Raw genomic sequence first — 13,554 nt, 5'->3', positions numbered from 1 at the left:
CTTGTGTGCATTACTAAACCCCGCGCACTAAGCAATTTTGCACTCACATATGCATCTAGAGACTCTATAGAAGACAGTTTAAATGCTACCTCATTACATTGATGTGCACATTGGCCTTACCTGGATGCTCCTCACTTGTTGCCTGGGTGCCACCCACCTCCATGACTGCTTTTTCCCATGTTTGAAGTTGTGTGGTGTAAGTGGGTCCTGTGTGGCTGGCCCCCCACTGGTAGCAGTACGGTCCCTCTCTATAGCAGCAGCCCTTTGCCGGCCATGATGTATCAGGACAGTTGTTCTATGCCTGATCTGATCGTATGTGCGTCCATGGTGGCGTAAGATGTTCACTGTGTGGATGATCTCATCCCACAAGGCAGTCCGCTCCCACAGATTTTGCTGGCTATGGCCAAAAAGGATGGCATAGTTTAAAATTAGAGCTGCTGTGATGGCTGCTGTTTCCACATCGGTGTAAGGTAGTTGCCGCTGCATGGCACCTGGAAGACATAAACAGGGAAACACATCACATGACCTCAGACATTGCCCAGAGTTCTTTACAGAGCCAGCACATGAATATGGACTATTATTAGCCACCACTTACAAACACATCATACCCCTGTACCTAGCAGCACTGAATGAACATGCATTGTACTCCTGGTCCTGATGTGTCCTGTTCTCCCCATGAGGGCCAGTACATTGCATAAACCACCATTTATCATTCACATGTGTGTAGAGGGATGAAAGTGGCCATGTTCCTTACAGATGGGATGTCAGTGGTGCTCAGGCTTTGCTTGCATACAGTGTGTAATGAAGCTGGGAGCATATGCCTGGATTCATGTAGGATGCAGACAGGAATGTTATCAGGCCCCAAGGGGACTTGCTTTTGTTAGCTATGATTAGGCAGTTTGCACCTGATCCATGATGATCAGGAGAGAGGTGCATGTGCCATCCATATACACCTATACTGATGGTGAGCCAGGGGGTGATGTTTGCCCTAAAACTGTCTGCAGAAGATTGGCTATAGCTATGGTGTGTGTGTGTGTATGGTGTGACTGACCACCATTACAGGGTGGGTTGGGTTGTTGCCTCTGAGACTGCAGACATATGTGAAGATGGCCTTGTGATTGCCCTTAGTGGATGTGTCCAATTTGTACTCATAGTTAACCTTACAGTAATCCACCTGTGACCTAATATGTTCTTTCAGACAAAGGTTGGCATGTTGCCCAGTTGGTTCCTGCTACTACTTTGCCCTGTACAGCTAATATAGCATCACCTTATGTGCTTTGTGCATTGGTGCTGTCCAGCAAAGGAGTTTAACTCTACTTTGGTGGAGACAGGTTTTAGAAGTAAGGTATTGCTGAGGCCATACAGCTATGTGGTTGGTCATATATCTGTTTGTAGTAGGCATGGACACAAGGTCAGAACACAGTTAGTCACCTCTACAATTTCAATGTGATACTCATGCTTATTCTAGTACCCATGTCTGTGTCAGGGCTATGCCACAACCATTAGCTGTAGTAGAGGTATAACTCTGTTGGATGCACAAAAACTAACATGTACAACATGTACAGCTTATTTACCTGATGTTTTGCATCCCATGTCAGTTGTTATGAGTCAGCCAGGTACACCTACCCATACATACATATGCACAGGTAATACCTGCTATACACTTCTGTTCTATGTCAGTATGGCACATTGTAATTACAGTCTTGCTGCTCAGTCAGTCATATCAACCTGTTAGGGCAGGACATCTGGAAGACACCACATATACATGGTGGGCTATGGGCCAAAATTAGTGACACTTTCTAAATATTGCTGTAACACACATACATCATTTGATAGTTCAGTAGCCTTTGCATTCACAGACATACCCTGCAGGATGCCTGATGCTCATATGGCAGGCAGAGAGAAGAAAGGCTTGGAGTGTGTTAGTGAGGGTAGGGACTGTTAATGTTGTGAGTATGACTGGTATGGGGACAGAGCTAGCTGATATGATGGACAGAGGAAATGTGAATATATTATGTGTGCGAGAGACCAGATGGAAGGGGTGTACAGCTGTGTGTATCAGAGTCGGGCACAAATAGTTCTATTATGGTGTGGATGAGAGGGGAACTGGTGTAGGGATTAACCTGAAGGAACATTATGCCAAGACAGTTTGTGGAGGTGATAAGAGTGGCTGGTAGAGTGATGTTTAGGAGGCTGGGAATTGATGGTGCAATGATGACAGTTGTTAGTGCATATGTTCCACTAATTGAGTTTGTGATGGATGAGACAGACGTACTTTGGTGTGGTTGGATAAAGTGGTGATGAGTGTACCCAAGGGTGAGAGAGTGGTGATTGGAGCAGATTTCAATGGGCATGTTGGTGAAGAGGGATAGAGGGGATGCAAAAGTGATGGGTAGGTATGGTGTTAAGCAAAGGAATGCAGAAGGTCAGATGGTGGTGGAGTTTGCAAAAGAGGTTGGACATGGCTGTGGTGAATACATAGTTTTACAAGACTGAGTGGCATAGGATGATATACAAGAGTGGAGGAAGATGCACACAGGTGGATTATCTCCTATGCAGGTGGGCCTGTTTGAAGGGGATTGGTAACTGTAAAGTGGTGATAGGGGAAAGTGTAGATAGGTAGCATGGAAATTTGGTCTGTGGGATGACGTTGGTGATCAAGAAGAAGGGGAGGAGTGTGAGGGTGGCACCATGGATCAAATGGTGGATACTGAGAAAGGGTGATTGTGAGGTTGAGTTTAGGGAAGAGTTAAGACAGGCAGTGGGTGGCATTAAAGATTTAGCAAATATCTAGGTAACTACATTTGAACTACTAAGGGAGATGAGTAGAATGGGGTTTGGTGTGACATCTGCACTGAGGAAGGAGGACAAGGAGACCTGGTGATGGAATGAGGAAGTACAGGGCAGTATACAGAGAATGAAGTTGGCCAAGGAGAAGTGGGATTGTCAGGCAGATGAAGAAAGTAGACAGGTATATAGGGAGATGGGGTGCATGGCAAAGAGAATGGTGGCAAAGGCTGAGGATGGGGAACCTGAAGGGTTGTATGTAAGGTTAGACGCCAAGGATGGAGACTAGGACCTGTACCAATTGGCTAGACAGAGGCACATAGCTAGGAAGGATGTGCAGCAAATAAGGCTGATAAAGGATAATGGTGGAAGTGTACTCACAAGTGAGAAAAGTGTGTCAAGCAGATGGAAACAGTACTTTTATGGGCTGTTGAATGAAGAGAATGAGAGAGAGAAGGATGGATGATGTAGGTATGGTAAATCAGGACGCGCAACAGATTATCAAGGAGGAAGTAAGGATAGCTATGAAGACGTTTAAGATTGGAAAGGCTATTGGTCCAGATGACATACCTGTGGAAGCATGGAGGTGTTTCGGACAAATGGCAGTGATCTTTTTAACCGGATTGTTTACTGTAATCTTGGAAAGTGAGAGGATGCATGAGGAGTGGATAAAATGTGTTTGGGTACTGACTATTAGAATAAGAGTGGTATGCAGAGCTGTAGTAACTAAAGAGGGATAGCATTGATCAGTCACAGCATGAGGTAATGGTAAAGGGTGGTGGAAGCTAAGTTAAGAAGGGGAGTGGGCGAGGATTGCCAATCAGCAGTATTGTTTCATCCCAGGAAAGAGCAGTACTGATGTGATGTTTGCTCTGAAAGTGTTGATGGAGACGTAGAGAGAAGGTCAGAAGTAGCTGCGTTTTGTCTTTGTGGACTTAGAGACAGCATATGACAGGATGCCTAGAGAGGAGCTGTGGTATTGTATAAAGAGATCAGGAGTGGCAGAGGAATCCATAAGAATGCTACAGGATATGTACAAGGCGAGTGTGACAGCGGTGAGTTCTGCATTGAAAGTGACAGGTGCATTTAAGATGAAGGTGGGAGTACATCAGGGATCAGTTATGAGCCCTTTCTTATTTGCAGTGGGAATGGACAGGTTGAGAGACATGATCAGACAGGAGTCCCCGTAGACTGTGCTGTTTGCAGATGACATTGTGGTCTGTAGTGAGAGTAGGGAACAGGTTGAGGAGACCCTGTAGAGGTGGAGTTATGATCTAGAGAGGGGAGGAATGATAGCCAGCAGGACTAAGACAGAATATATGTGTGTGAATGGGAAGGAGGACAGGGGAATAGTGAAGATGCAGGGAGTACAGTTTGCAAAGGTGGATAGGTGTAAATACCTGGGAACAGCAGTTCAAAGTAATGGGGAGTGTGGGGGAGAGGTAAAGACGAAAGTACAGGTAGAATGTGGGTGGTGGAAAAGAATGCCAGGAGTGATTTGTAACAGACGAGTACCATTAGGAGTGATAGGGAAGGTTTACAAGAGGGTAGTGAGATCAGCTATGTCATATGGGTTGGAGACATTGGCATTGAAAAAAGGCACAAGTCAGTGCTGGACGTAGCAGAGTTAATGATGTTAAGATTTGCACTGTGTATGAGGGTGGACAGGATTAGGAATAAGTATGTTAGGGGGTGAGCCCAAGTTGGACAGCTTGGGGACAAAGCCAGAGAGTAGCAAGATTATGTTGGTTTGGACATGTGATGAGGAGTTATGCTGAGTATATTTGGGAATGGATGAGGCTGCCAGGGAAGAGGAAAAGAGGAAGGCCTGAGATAAAGTGTATGTACGAGGTGATAGCGGACATGCAGGTGGTTGGTGTGACAGAACAAGATGCAGAGGACTGGAAGACATGGAGACAGATGATATGCTGTGGCAACCACTAACGGTTACAGCCAAAAGAAAGAGAAGGTGATGTTGTAATGTCAGTGTTCACAGGTTTACAATTATTTGCCAGACATAACACAACTCTTGATGACATAACTACAGATGTGAGGCACATATATGGTCAGTGTGCATAACACTGAACAGTTAAATGGTATGAGCTCAGTATATCACATGCAGTTCAACACACACAGCTGCAACAGTATTTCAGTATGCAAATACCCTGAAAAGGTCCATCACATATCTGAGACAAACATGTATATCATATTTGTATTCACAATTAACATATGGATATCTGTGACATCCCAGTAGCTGGCCAAACAGTATAACAGTCAGTATTGTGCAACATACATTCCAGTAGTGGTCATATGTTAGCCATCCTTTCTTGGGGTGACTCAGGGCCCTGAGCTGTGCTCTATGTTATTGCAGACAGACAGAGATGTTTTGGCCATAGGTTCTGCTCAGCAATATATCAGTACAGCATGTGTTGTTGAGACATAATATTTTTTGAACTTCCTATTTTACATGTTTTCATATCCCCCTACTAGATTTCATTACATGCTTAATTGTTTGACATACCTATGTTTTTTTTTTTGGTTCAGTTGGTAGAGTCCATCAGTTTCAGTGTGTGTGTGTGTGTCTGTCTGTCTCTCTCTCTATCTCTCTTTGCTTCTCTCTCTCTCTCTCTCTCTTTGAGACAGATGTAGGATATACATCTGTTTTGTATAGGCAGCAGCTTGCCTTTTGTAGGTAATGCTCATGAGCAGCTGATGGCCTGTGCACCAATTAGAGTCCCCAACTTGCTAATTGCATGTATGACAGCTGTGGTATCATTCCCATACCCAATAGCATGGAAACACACTCCTATAACTGAGTACTTCATATTGGCATTGCCACTTTTCCTTAACTGTGAGGAGAACTTCATGGAGGTGTATCACAAACAGCATCACAGAGGGTAGTTGGAAATACTTCTTATAGCAAACACTGTGGAGACAGCCCAGAAAACAGGTGGTGAATGTTCCAGACATCGGGAGAGAATGTAAGTATTGCTGTTATACAGTTGAAGTGATGCTAGTTTGACAGGGTTTGTGTGGATATGGCTGTTCTGCATGAATTTAAGTCTGATAGTGTTATGTGGTTGACATAACTCTCAACTATAGGGCTATCTGCAGACTGGCCAGAGATTGGACTCCTGTATTTGGTGTGTTACTCACACATTTTTAGCCCTTGGAAATTCAGTAGCATACTCTGAGGATTGCAGTCAGTAAATGGTAACATCCATGTGTGTTTCTGACTTCATATCCCTCAGAACAGATATGTTACAATAACCCTGTTACACCAGCAACTTTCTCAGTGTATAGCAGCAATATGTCAATACTTCCCCTGTGTTTGGGCCTCTGCCCCCCAAGTATGTCAGGCTTTGTCCAGATGTCATGCAGTAAGAGGTGGATAGGTATAGTATATCATTATATAGAGACTTCACTCCTAATATCATCCCAGTGATGTATCAGACTGCCAGACATGTTATGTGTAGGAGGCCTTATATATGAGGACAAAGCCTGGATGTTCTGATGAACTCTATACAGTTGAGAGGACTATGTATTTCTGGAATATTTTTGACAAACTGTCAGGAGTGTGAAGCAGTGTATTGTGAATGTGTTATTTGGCCTGTGTAGGGAGGGGAGTAGATGTAATTGTTATGGGTCCTTTTTATCTTACTCTGCATGCTGCTCCAGTTTCTAGTGCTCTGTCAGCTGTATATGTTGGTAGGAGCAGACTGATACATGTCCCATACCACAGTCAGGCATCAGATGACACTGTGAATTGGGCCAGTATATGTAGGGGTAGTGTGGGAGTGGCAAACATGCTGATGAATTTGTTCATACAGTCCATATACTCTACTGTTCATGTGGCTTACCAGTATGCCACTTTGAATGTGGTGAGAATGGCTATGGGTATGCACTTTCACACTGGTGTCTGTTTGTCAGTGCTGTTACCCCCCTGTAGTGCCTGATATATTTGCAATTACATGTGTATTCCCACATAGCAAAATTAGATTAGTGTTGTATCAGTCTGCCTGTAGTTTAGACAGTACTTGGTGACATGCCTAGCAGCTGAGTGAAGTTTCCCTACTGTGATGCTATATCCAGATATATATCAGATGTACTGCTGCCTAGCCCCCATATGTGTTGTGTATTTCTGACACATCAGTGGGATGATGAGAAGATTTATGTCAGTAACTAGTGGGGAGTAATTTGGTTTTGGACTTGGGGTATTCCAGTCAATATATATTACAACAAACAGGAGGGTGTTACTGCATCAACTGTGTCACCTTATTTACTCCAGTATTTGGGATATGTTCCCAGTTTAATGGCTTTACCCCCCCACCCCCCTTGTCAGTCCAGATTTGTTGTACTAACGGGTTCTGAGCATACCTCTCGACTGGCCAGATTGTTTCAGACTGCCAGGATTATTGCTCATATTTCAGGTCTGTTCCACAGAATCATTATTTTCATTTCTGTGGTAAATCACTGTGATGATGTAAGGATTTCTGACAGTAAATGATGACATACATTTCAGTTTCAGAACTCACATCCTTCTGAACATGTATGCTGACACAAACCCTGTTACTGTAGCAACATTCTACATTTATAACTACAGTATGTACATTATGTCCCTATTCTTGGACCGTTGTCCCCCCATTTTGACAGCATTTGTACAGAATTATTGCACTAAGAGGTGTAGAGGTATGGTGCTGGGTATGACTCAACTACATGTTATGAGCATGCAGATATATATATATATATATATATATATATATATATATATATATATATATATATATATATATAGATCTCTCTCTCTCTCTCTCTCTCTCTATATATATATATATATATATAGTTCCCCTTCACAAGATCAAATTCCTATAAACTCGAAATTCATAACCCCAAAGCCAGAATCTCGAGTTTACAGAAACTCAAAAATGTGAAGGGGAAATAAAAACAAACACCTTTCTAATGTTTTTGCAGAGGGGGGGGCTTTACCTCCAGTGCCCCCCACACCCCCTTACTTAAATATTCCTACTCCGAGATTGCACTACAGCGAAAAAAAGGGAAATCTCCTATTCTGCGCTATATGCATAAGCACAAAATGGAAGATTTCCCAGTCCTCCACTATAGTGCGGTCACGGAGCTCTTAGATGACAGCTGCATGGGTGCAGGGGGACCTAGCCCTCTGCTAAAAGGTAACTAAACTCTTTTTTTCTAACCCTAAACTTCCCATTCACAATTGTGAGTGAATGGAAGTTCGAGATTCAGGTCTCAAGCTTATGCATTTTGAGCTTCCATTCATTCAATCTTGTGAAGGGAAACTATATATATAGATATATATATATATATATATATATATATATATATATATATATATATATATGTGTGTGTGTGTGTGTGCGTGTGTGTGTGTGTGTGTATATACACACACACACACGTATATCTATATATATATATATATATATATATATATATATATATATTCCTTTTTTGATATCTGTACATATGTTTATAAAAATATATATGTATATATTCTATACGTATTTGTTTTATATTTATAGCTCCATATATCTGATGTATAAACTTTTTAATATTTATCAATCACCATACACATCTACATGTGTATATTTATATATACTAAACATGACTGATTCCACAGTTTATTTGCTACTATTCTATACCTCTACTGAATGATATATTTGAAAAAAATAACATTGATTTTTACATCTCTGATGGTGTAGTGGTAAATTGCTCTGACTATGGTGTATAGGGTCCTGGGCTCAAGACTTGGTCGGGCTTATTATTTTGTTCCTGGGCAGAACAGTGGCTGATGGAGAAAGGGTAATTAAGGCAGTCGTTCATAAGCTCATAGGTGTGTACTAGGCTAATGGCCCTGGAGACTATATAAGCCTAGCCCAAGAAGATTCCTTGGCATCATGCCACCCAAAGTTAGTTTCCAGTGCCCCTGTCAAGCAAGGCCACTGAAGTGATCCCCTGGGTGAAATTCCTATTGCCCACCCACTCTTCAAGATTTCTCTTAAAGAGGGCCAGTGAAGTGCTCTGCTTGACGTGAATGGGAAGTTTGTTCCAGAGTACGAGAAGTCTCTGGGTTAAGAACCTGTCCCTCCAGCATGTTCTGTTTATTGTGGTAATGAGGTTAAGGTCCCTGGAGTCTGTCCATATAGGGCATGTGTCTAAGGCCTAAGATCCTCTTAGTGAGGTATTTGTGTGGCCTTTCCAGTTGTTGTAGGTGTCTAGTGAGGTACATACCAAATGAGGCATTGTATTCTATAATAGGTCTAATGAGGGATGAGTAGAGAGGGATTATGACCTCTTTTTTCCTGGATGAGAAACCTTTTGTAATGAGATGTGCCACATAGAACGATTTTCTGACTACAGTGGCAATATGGTTATCAAAGGCAAGATTACTGTTAACCTGTGTCCCCAGGTCTCTTATCACACCTTCGATGTTTAGTGGACTACCACCTATATGGTAGTTCATAGGCACCAATTTTTTCCCAAAGGGAAAGACAATGCAATTTTTTGGCATTGAGCTTAAGGCCATGGTTCTGGCACCTGTCATTGGTGTCAGTAAGGCCTTTTTGTAGAATGTCTACATCATTTGGCGAATCAATAATGACTCCCAGTTTGCAATCATCCACAAACTTGGTCAGCCAGAGTCTCTTTGTGTTGGCTTGAACTTCAGAGAAGTAGATGCCAAACAGGAGAGGACCTAGGACTGATCCTTATGGGACACCAATTGTAACTGGTCAGTAGTCAGATTTGGAGTCCACTACTTTCACAGTGTGGGTTCTATCATTGAGCCAGTTAGCAACCAATCTTATTACATAGGGGTTTATGCCTAGTTTAGTGAGTCTATCCTATATTTCCTGCATGAGAAATGGTGTCAAAGGCCTTGGCAAGATCTCGGTAGGCTGTGTGAACTACCTTGCCCTCATCCACAGCTTTGGTGGCAGACTTGAAGAAGTCTATCAGGTTGAACAGGCATGATCTACCTTTCACAAACCCATACTGCATGAGGTCCAGAGTTTGGAGATTTCCTATGTCCTTATTTATAAAGTCCATGATGATGTCCATACACATTTATAAAGTCCATATCAGACTTGTCAGGCTAATGGGGCAGTAGTTACCAGGGTCTGTAGTCACTCCCCCTTTGTGGAGTGGGATGACCATAGCAGTGCTCCATGCAGTAGGAACGAAGCCTGAAATGAGGCTGTGATTGAACAGGGTACTCAGGTGTGGTGGCTTTTCACTTTGTAATTCATGTAGAACACAGCCAGTGATTTTATCTGGTCCCATGGAAGCTGTATTCCTGGCTTTGGACAGTGCGGGTTTTACCTCTGTAGTCATGATAATAGGAACTTGGCATTCCTCAGGTATTGTGATAGGCCCTATAGGGGGTGAAAAAGGGGTAAAGTTCACACTAAAACTGTCAGCCAATATGTTGGCAATATCAGTTGTTTCTGTATATGTATTGCCATTGTGCTGTAACTCAGAGCAGATCTGAGTATTGCCATGTAGATTCTTGACATAGCTATAGAATGCCTTGTGGTTGTCTTTAGAATCTGCAGCAATTTTGTTTTCATAGCTAGCTTTAGAGGATTTGATGATAGATCTCAGTTTTTTGCTGAGGCTAAAAAAGGAGTTTTTCCAGTCTTGGGACTTCACCCTTTTCTGCAACATTTTTTTCTTCTTTTGTAGAGTTTGTTTATGGTGGGGGACCTCCGGATTGGCTTCCATTTTTTGGAGGAGAGCTTCTTGGTTCTGTTTGGTATGGCCCATTCAATGCACTTTTGTATGTGCTCATACAGTGCATTGGTGTATTATTCAGCACTCATGCACCTATTTTCCATTTGCATGGGTGTCTTGAAGTTAGCCACCTCTGTTTTTAGAAGCCCAAAATTGGATTTGTAGAAAGTTTTTTATGGTAGTTTCCTTTAGGCGGGATGAGGGTGGGATGTTGATATCCATGGTAATTAGCTTGTGGTCAGATCTGACCAGGGAGGAGTTGATTACTTGTGTAGAGCAATGGTCACCCAGGTCAAGGATGTTTCTACCCCTGGTGGGGGAAAGAAAGAGTTGGTCCAGGGCATTGGAATTAATTAATTACAGAAAACATTATGCAAGTGTGTTGGTACATGAGTAATTTTCCCAGTTAATGGAGGGGTAGATAAAGTCTCCTAGTGTAAGGGTATTGGGTTGTACCCTAATATTTTCCAGGGTGTTTAGGAATGTGCAGTGGGAGTCTTGGGACATGGTGAGGGATCTATAGCAGGCTACAACCTGGACTGCAGTTTTATCTAGTGTTAGTTGTACCTGAAATATCTATGATGTGTTATGTTGGGCTGCTAGTTTGGAGGTGTGCATATCCTTTATGAATATGGAGACACCACTGCCTTTAGTGCTTCAGTCCAGGTTTAGGGGCTGAAAGGTGTGGTATGAATTATAGCCTGGTAGTGCTGGGTTGCTCTCCAGAGCCTTGAACCTGGTCTAGGCCACTGCACAGATGTCAATGTTCTCCATTTTAAGGAGTGCTTTGAGTGAGTGCATTTTGACATTTAGACTTCTAGCGTTGAGTAGCATAACCCTCAGATTTCATTTCCTTGTAGCTGTTATGGTGGTAATTTTGTCTTTAGTACATTGACAAAAAAGGCACTATAGGGTTGGCAAGAGCCTTGGCCAGTATCCAGAATCCCTGGGGTGACAGGTGCAGGCCATCTCTGGTGAATCATCGAGGTCTGTCAATCATGTCATCCCAGGTAGACAGATACTGGATCCCCTTAGAATGACAGCAGGAACTTAGCCAATTGTTAAAGTCAATCATATTCTGCTTGTACTGTGGTATCATTCTGGGTGACGGTAGGATGCTACTCAGAGCTAGGGTCATACCTACCTGGGCTACAAGATCAGAGAGCTCTTCTATGTCTCTTTTCATGTAGTCCAGGGAAGTACATCTCAGGTCATTCACACCAACATGGACAATGACAAAGTCATATCTGTACCTGTTGTAGAGTGACCAAAGTGCATGTGTTATGTGGTGGATCCCGGCACCCGACAGGCAGCTGACTGTAATTTTTTCCTTATTCAACCTAGTGAGTGGGACATCAGTGTGCCTTACTATTGAGTCACCTATGACTAGTGTATTGGGTAAGTTGTTTTGCCTTATGGGCTTTGGTTGAGTGGCACACTGTTTATGTGAGCTATGTGTCTCATGGTTTGTGCTGGGATGTGGTGGTTGCTTGTGTTTCTGCCTCGGAGATCTCTGTTGTTTGGGCAGATTTTTATTGAAAGCCTCCACAAAAGTAGGTGTGTGTTTTGGGTTCATATTATGTTATCGAAAGATAACATAATCAAATGCTCAAAACATTGAAATGGCTGCATATCGAAACTTTTATTGTGGGGATCTGTACCCCCCACACCCCCTGCTAAATATATATTCCAACTCTGAGATCGCACTACAGTGAGGAAAGGGCAAATATTCCAATCTTCACTTTACTGTGATCCCACAATGTGATCTTTGAAATGCAGCCGTTTCGAAGTTCTGAGCATTCGATTATGTTATTGTTCGATAATGTAATAAGAAACCGTATGTTTTGTGTTACTATGTGAGGGTTGTGGTGGTGTATGTTCTGGAGAGCTATGTGTTGAATGTGGTGTGGTGCAGGTGTTATCCTTCTCCTCTTGACTGACTAATCCAGTCTTGGCTGGAGAGTGCTTGGCTTCCAATTTGGCTATATATGTGCATCTCTCACAAGTCATAGTGTTGGGTGGTAAGAGGAGAGGGTTGTCTGTGTACATGAGGCAGTTGCTACACTGCTTCAGGATGCCTACGTTCACTAGGTTGACAGGAGAAAGCACAGGGAACAGACCTTTAACATGCCTGGATATGAGCTCAATATATTAAGTACTGAAGCCTTTTACAGGAAAAATGTCACTCAATGTGTCTGAGTCTGTACAGAGTACTGGCAAACAGTCGAAGGGAAACCAATACGTAGACCCTGAAAATTTAAGGATGAAGTATTTAGGCAGATATTCTGAAGTTAGGGAGAAATCAAGCAGCACTTTCTGAAAATAAAGAATTAGCTTGTCAAGAATGATGAAAACAGGGGAGTCACATGAATTGCTATTGCCTGGCTACTACTAATGCTGGTCTTAGCACAGCATCGCTCTGTTGGGATACAATGCTCCTTTGCTTCTTCTCTCACCAGAAGCAAAATGTTAGCACCAATCCCAAGAAGAGAAGCAGGCCACAGCCTGTTTGGTGATCCAGACGCTTGTCCCAGATGATGCAAGGGTCTGCAGGCTTGTAGCCTTTTACTGGTAGATGCCTCATATAGCAACTAGGCCAATCAGGTACGTTAAGCACAGACACTCACTCACATAGGTTCATAGATTCATAGGTAGGTACTAGGCTATTCGCCCAAGGGCCTAAGGAAGCCTAGCCAACAAGGTTCCATGGCTTATGCCACCCAAGAAAGTTATTTTCCTGTACCACTGTTGAGCAAAGACACAGAAGTGATCCCCGGGGTGTATTTCCTATTTCCCATCCACTCATCAAGATTTTTCTTGAAGAGTGCTAATGAAGATCTTTGCTTGACATAGATGGGTAGCCTGTTCCAGAGTATGGGAAGTCTCTGGGACAGGAATCTATCCCTCCAGCATGTCCTGTTTATTGTGGTGACAAGGTTTAGGTCCCTAGAGCATGTAGCTCAGAGGGATTGGGATTTCTTTAGGTGTAGCATGTCCAGCAACTCT

The sequence above is a fragment of the Protopterus annectens genome, chromosome 1.part0 (genome assembly GCF_019279795.1).
Source record: "Protopterus annectens isolate FY-2018-M chromosome 1.part0, PAN1.0, whole genome shotgun sequence".
Taxonomy (NCBI): domain Eukaryota; kingdom Metazoa; phylum Chordata; order Ceratodontiformes; family Protopteridae; genus Protopterus; species Protopterus annectens.
The sequence above is the reverse complement of the archived record's forward strand: the minus strand, read 5'-3'. Positions refer to the sequence as shown.